We start from the raw sequence: 6,514 nt of genomic DNA, 5'->3' as shown, positions 1-6,514 counted from the left end.
TGTATATATATATGTATATATATATATATGTATGTATATATATACGTATATATATGTACATGTGTATGTATGTATATATATATATACGTATACCAATACCAATATATACGTAAGCTTCTATGTTCCCTGCTTACACAAAAAGGGTTCTATGTTTCCCGCTTGGTTGAGCGGGCAACATAGAACCCGGGAAACATAGATACGCTCCCGTTAGGCGAGCGGTTATGTCAGTCGGAGGCCTCCACATGGGGAAGACAGACAGGACAGGAGAAAACTCCGACCAATCATTGCATTCGGTCCGAATGCAATGATTGAGACCGTGAGATGGAAGGTGAATGTGTGTGTCACATGAGGTATGTTGTGACATTACAACAATAAAATCCATAGTTATTTTCAACCAAACCATGGAGATTTTTTTCTTTTTCCAAAAATGCACTTCCTTTTGTTGCCTAAACCTAAGGAAATGGGAAATGTCCTTTTGATACGTAATGAGACTATTATGTGTCCATGTCAGGGACCAAGCAGTGAGGCAATGAAAGAAAACAGGTTTGTTAGAAAAAATGGGGTTTTTATTTACCAAAAAGATGCAAAAACAATTCAAACCAAGAACTTAATAACTAGGCCTATAAAAGAGGTCAACATAGTACAACTATAGCCAAAATAACTGCAACAAAAGAAGGTATTAACAGAACAAACTGACCTCACAAAACGAAACATGAGGGAACATATATAGTGGCTTGCTAATGCAAAAAGGAGAAAACAAAATGGACCTGTAATTAGAACTAATACAAAGGAAAAAGCTAACTAAACTTTAATCTCCCCTCTGACATGGTAGTAGATGGTTTTGCTTAATGAGCTGGCCACAGAATTAAGCGGCTCTCTGCCCTTAGCCACGCCTTTGCTTCTCCAGCAAGAGACCTCCCACCAGCACGGTAACTCAAACAAGGAAGGACAAAAATGATTAATATAACAGAAAATTACTTATTCTAACCCTACAATGTGAAAATGTGTGCACTCCATTCAATCAGTATATGGCTGATAGTAAACAAGAAGATAATAAATCAAATAAACTGTGAAGTGTGGATTTAAATTTGGATATGAATTGTTTGGGGGTGGTTGCCTGCAAATAAAATTAACCAGTGTACTTAACAAAGTAGTGAGGTGTATGTGTGAACAATATTACCACTTCTGGCTGTTACTTTGTGTGGCTTTGGCCATCACAGTCCAAAAAGTATAAAGCGTTCCCTAATACTGTGTGTATTCAACCACTCTGTGATATGTATGTGGGCAGACAAAACTGAGTTGTTGTGGGTGGGAAGTAAACTCAAGTCACTCTGCAGGCACAGTTTGAAAAGAAGAGTTTGCCAAGACTAAAAAGGGCAAGACTAGGCTTAGAGCAAATGCAGTTCCCACCATCTTTGCATATTGTGCTGTGGTCAAAAAGAGGAGGGCCCCTGCGCCACTGTGCATGCCTGGACCTATGACGTCACTGGCCCTCATGCTGCAACACTCCTGACATAAGGCATGTAGCATCACTGCAGTATGAGTTCTTCAAATGTTGTTCCATATGTTATTCAATATACAATGCAGTGTAGTACACCTGAGGTATGATTTCTGATTGCTGGAATACTGAAACATAGCTTGTTATGTTTTCAGCCTCACCAAGGTCCACTCAGCACTGATTTGCAGCATCCCCCATTACACAGCAGTCCTGCAGCATCACTGCTCCTCCACCACCCAATACTCCTACAGTAGGTCACATATATATAAATATATTTAGGATGATTACTTTTTATGATACTTGTAGTATAAGGCTTTTAGTATTTTACCTTGGTATGTGTCTTTTTTTTTGCTTGTTTGTGATATTCATGGAGAGGATTTCGAGGCGCAGCCGAGGGGAGCAAGGGGTCTGGTCTGGGAACCTGAGAATTTGATCAATCAATCAATCAATTTTATTTATAAAGCCCAACATCACAAATGACAATTTGCCTCAGAGGGCTTTGCAGCATACAACACCCCTCTGTCCTTTGGACCCTCACAGCAGATAAGGAAATACTCCCCAAAAAATCTCTTTAACAGGGGAAAAAAAAAAATGGTAGAATTACGTCTCTGCTTTTTGCAGATGATGTGGTTCTGTTGGCTTCATCACACTGTGACCTCCAGCAGGCACTGGGGTGGTTTTCAGCGGTTGGAATGAGAGTTAGCATCTCCAAATCTGAGGACCTAGTCCTCTGCCGGAAAACAGTGGATTGTCCTCTCTGGGATGCGAATGAGTTACTGCCCCACTAACTTGGGGTCTTGTTGGCAGATTGGTGTGGCATCTGCAGTGATGCGGGCACTGCGTCGGACTGTCGTGGTGAAGAGGGAGCTGAGCAGAGAGGCTAAGCTTTTGATTTACAAGTACATCTGTGCAGTGCTTAATTTGTAAAATTAGAAGTAGGGGAACACTTTGGGCCTCTGAGAGAGCAGTGTTCCCCCACTCCCAAAAGTGGGGCACCCGAGCCGCCTCACTGCGCAACTCCGAATGGAATGGTTGTGACATCTAGTGTTGTCACGGTACCAAAATTGGGACCCACGGTACGATACCAGTGAAAGTATCATGGTTCTGAGTAGTATCACGATACCACAGCAAAAATGAGGCAGATGTGCCTTTTGTCATTTATAAAAAGATAAATCACTTTTCTATAATACATCAATGATATTTCAATGGAATAAATTACTTATTGAATTATTCATACTTCAAAAACAGCATCAATAAGTGATTAACATAGAGGGGGGATTGAAATAAAATAAATAAAATAAAAATCCCCTGACAAGTAAAGAACAGTCCCTCCATAAGTAAAGAACAGTCCCTAAAGTGTGGTGAGGTTTGTGGACCGTTACCTGCCACAAAGAGTAATGTGAATGGCTCGTTTCTCCTCTGACACACCACACCTGTGTGCCGCCACGGCTCGGCTGTTCAGGTATTTCTGGGCAGTCGTGAAATCAACAAAGAGGAAATTATTGGACCTGGAGCCGGACTTCCCCGTTGCCGGTAAGCCTTATCTTGCGGCGTATTTGACAGGAATACGGCGTCTGTGACCCCCGTTCAACCCACAACTGGCAGGATTCGCCTTTTGTTTCTGTTGCTGGTTGAAATTGGACTTGCATAGTGTGCTGAATGATTTGTTTTGCTTGCTTGCGCTGTTGCGCATGGACACTCACGCTCTTGTGATTGGACTTTGAACTTATCCCACAGTAGTGGTACCGTGAGGTACCGTAGTACTACGGTACTCCAACAATGCTAGCGCGGGTGGCAACCAATCATGTGGGACATGGTCTCAATTTGCATGACGTGTGAAAAGAGACAGAAATGCTGTGCAGTCCCACGCAGTGCTGGACGTCTGGTCACCCTACTTAGCCACTCGCAAGCAGCAGCTAGTAGGGGGCCCCATTAGGGGGATTCCAACGTGTTGTCGTTGTTACAGTGTCTATCCACCTTATTTTTCAAACACGGAAGTAAATAGTGATCAACTTCCGTTTTTTTGTGCGTGACTTCCGGTCAGCCGCTTTCCCTTACCGGAGCTAACTGTACAAGCAAATTTTGTTCCGAATCAGCGAAAAAACACACCGGGCTACACAGCCTCTCTACCTGAGCAGCTGAAGCTGCGGCTCGCACCCTCAACACACAGACGGTGCTTCTGCATGCCAGCCAAACGTGTGCGCAACTGTGAGAAATAAATATGTGAGGTGTACGCTGCTTTTCTATTTTTTTTTATTATTATTTTTCTTTCTTCCTTTCTGTCAGCGACATACACTCCTAACACAGGACGGGTTGATTTGTTGACTGAGTTGATTATTAAGCCATAGTGATGCGCGGATCAGCTCTGATAGCACCTGAATCAGCATGTACACATCAATCATCCAGCCGCACCCGTCTGCAGCTGCACGGACATTTCCACCGCTCTGTGTAGGCTAAGTTACCTTTTAAATTATGTGGAGCAGCACAAGCTTTCCAGGTGATTTATTCTTTAACGATTAACTTCAAATTTTTAAAGTTAATCCTTAAAATTGCTTTCAGTAATGTTAACATTTCCATGCGCGCAGTAATGTCACTGTAGCAAATACTGTGGGACATTTAAGCAGTAAAACTAAAAACTGTAGTTATAAACTTTACAGGATAGAGGAAACTCTGCAGGGGAAACAGAATTAAACTTTTAGCTTCTGAAATAAAATTTATTAGACAGCTGTGATGGCGCTCAGAATTTATCAAGAAGATGGCTTTTTTTTTTTTTTACTCCAAACAGTTTCACTGTGTAAACATGGACAAGCTTTTGGATTTGTAGAACAAAACATTAATTAACATTAGATCCTGACCGATCACGTCGACGTGTCTGGAGATTTTTAATAATATAATAGTTATGCTGCTGTACCCGTGTGTAAATGCGCACGGCTGGAGAAAATCAAATCAAAGCATGAAGATAATTGTTGCCTATAGCTCATAGTGTTTGGGTTCATGTTTGACACATTGTAACAGTCTGACATGTAGAAAGCTGGTGATGCAATTTGTAAATTGAAGTTATATTATTATTGAAGCCCCCAGTTTATTTGTTTTTGTTTGATATGTTAGTATGAGCTAATGAAAACATTGTTTCCTCAGGCATCTGTGAGATTAAATTTTGTAAATGACACTGTTTTATATAAACATATATAAACATATTTCTTTTATCAACAGAATGTGAACCGTATCCACATACTTAATAGTCTAATCTCATGTTTGGTGACACTGTACAGGTAAAGGTAAGTAAGGAGGTCATCCATGTGTGGTGAATGGGAGGTGAGGTCATTCAAGATTAAGCATATTTTGTCTCCACAATTTTATTTGTAATACATGTGTATTATATCAGTCTATATAGATTTCAGTGGTGGAACTTAACTTAGTTTATTTTCTCAAGTACAGTACGCAAGTACAAATATGAGGTACCAGGTAAGATGTTTGTGAGCTTAAGGTATAACAAATATTTAAAAAATCTGCAGATTCATCAGTAATGAAAATAATCATTTGTTGTAGTCGTAGACATACTAGTTCAAAAAGAACTCAGCCTTAAACAATACATCAGTAAAATCTTACTTTTAGCGAAGGGACATTGGAAATGCAGGGCAAGTGTGGTTTCAGTACTAACACTTAAGTAAAGGATATGAATACTTTTTCACCACTGTACAAATAAGAGTACAATTATGGCACTCTGCCGCTGTGCGATTTCTAAGCTTCGTCAGCAGTTTTTGAATAATAATTATTTTGAATAATAGTAATTGATCAAGACTACATAGAAATAAGCACGGTCAGTTGCTGTGTTCTAGTGGTTGATTCTTTAAATATATCAATCTAATCATGAATGGCAATTTGGGTAAGGACATCAAACAGGTAAGATTACTACAGAACTGTCAATCTTTTCTAAGTATTGTGAAACCAAGGATTGTTAAATATTAAACTGCATAACTGTTTTTTTTTTTTTTTAATTTTTTACACTTTGTTAAAGGTGCAGTTTGCAGTGTCTAAAGGCCTGACTGGGTTGTCCTGCACAGATGAGCAGTGCCACTGGAACTCGGGGACGCAGCGAAATTTAGTCCCAAAAAGACTGAACCATATAAGTTTCAAGCACCACAAAGCAAGCGCTGACATCCCAGTAAACTCATCATCTACCTCTCCATCTCTACCACCAACCCCTGCCTACAGCTCACATGAAGCACTCAAGAAGAGCTTGGAAGTGGCTAATGTTCCCATGGGCAGCCTTCTTCACAAATGCATCTCTGCTGAACCAGATCAGGTCCCAGCAGCTCCCACACAGCTTCAGCAGTCTCATGGTGAACATGGCACTGACATGCAGTGCCAGAAATGCATGTCATTTTACCATATGTATGTAAACTTGGATAAAGACAAAATTGCCAGTTTTGAGGAGGCCACTAAAACACAGAGTGCCTCCCACTTGTGGTTTGATGGATGTAAACTGAGAATAACCGCTAGCTCAGCAAAAAAGGTCCCTGTGCATGCAACTACAAACCCGAACAATTTTGTCAGAGAGCACCTTTTTCCTAGGTTTCATGGGAACTCTGCGACCAGGCATGGCCAGGAGAATGAGGAGGTGGGCCGTGCATGGATTGAGAGCTGTGGTTTTGTTGTTGAGAAGAGAGGAGCGGTAGTAAGTGCCACCGAGCCCTGGCTTTGTGCCAGCCCAGATGGAGTGTTAAACTCCAACTAAAAATTTTAATTGCAATGAAGTTCTACGCATTCTTTATTCTTTAAATATGTGGTTCAGCTAATGAATACATCCCCTAGGTCAATGGGTTAAAACAACAAATTTCAATTCAATTTTCAATTTTATTTATAAAGCCCAATATCACAAATCACAATTTGCCTCACAGGGCTTTACAGCATACGACATCCCTCTGTCCTTATGACCCTCACAGCGGATAAGGAAAAACTCCCCCCAAAAAACCCTTTAACGGGGAAAAAAACGGGTAGAAACCTCAGGAAGAG

General features: G+C 40.8%; 1 protein-coding gene across 2 annotated transcripts in view; it reads right to left on the bottom strand.

Moving 5' to 3' along the window:
* Window positions 1–6,514, bottom strand: part of borcs7 (BLOC-1 related complex subunit 7) — a 1,032,483-nt gene that overhangs the window by 122,458 nt on the left and 903,511 nt on the right. The gene's annotated exons all lie outside the window — the stretch shown is intronic.

The sequence above is a fragment of the Epinephelus moara genome, chromosome 19, assembly GCF_006386435.1.
Source record: "Epinephelus moara isolate mb chromosome 19, YSFRI_EMoa_1.0, whole genome shotgun sequence".
NCBI classification, from domain to species: domain Eukaryota; kingdom Metazoa; phylum Chordata; class Actinopteri; order Perciformes; family Serranidae; genus Epinephelus; species Epinephelus moara.
This window is presented reverse-complemented; position numbering and strand designations above follow the sequence as displayed.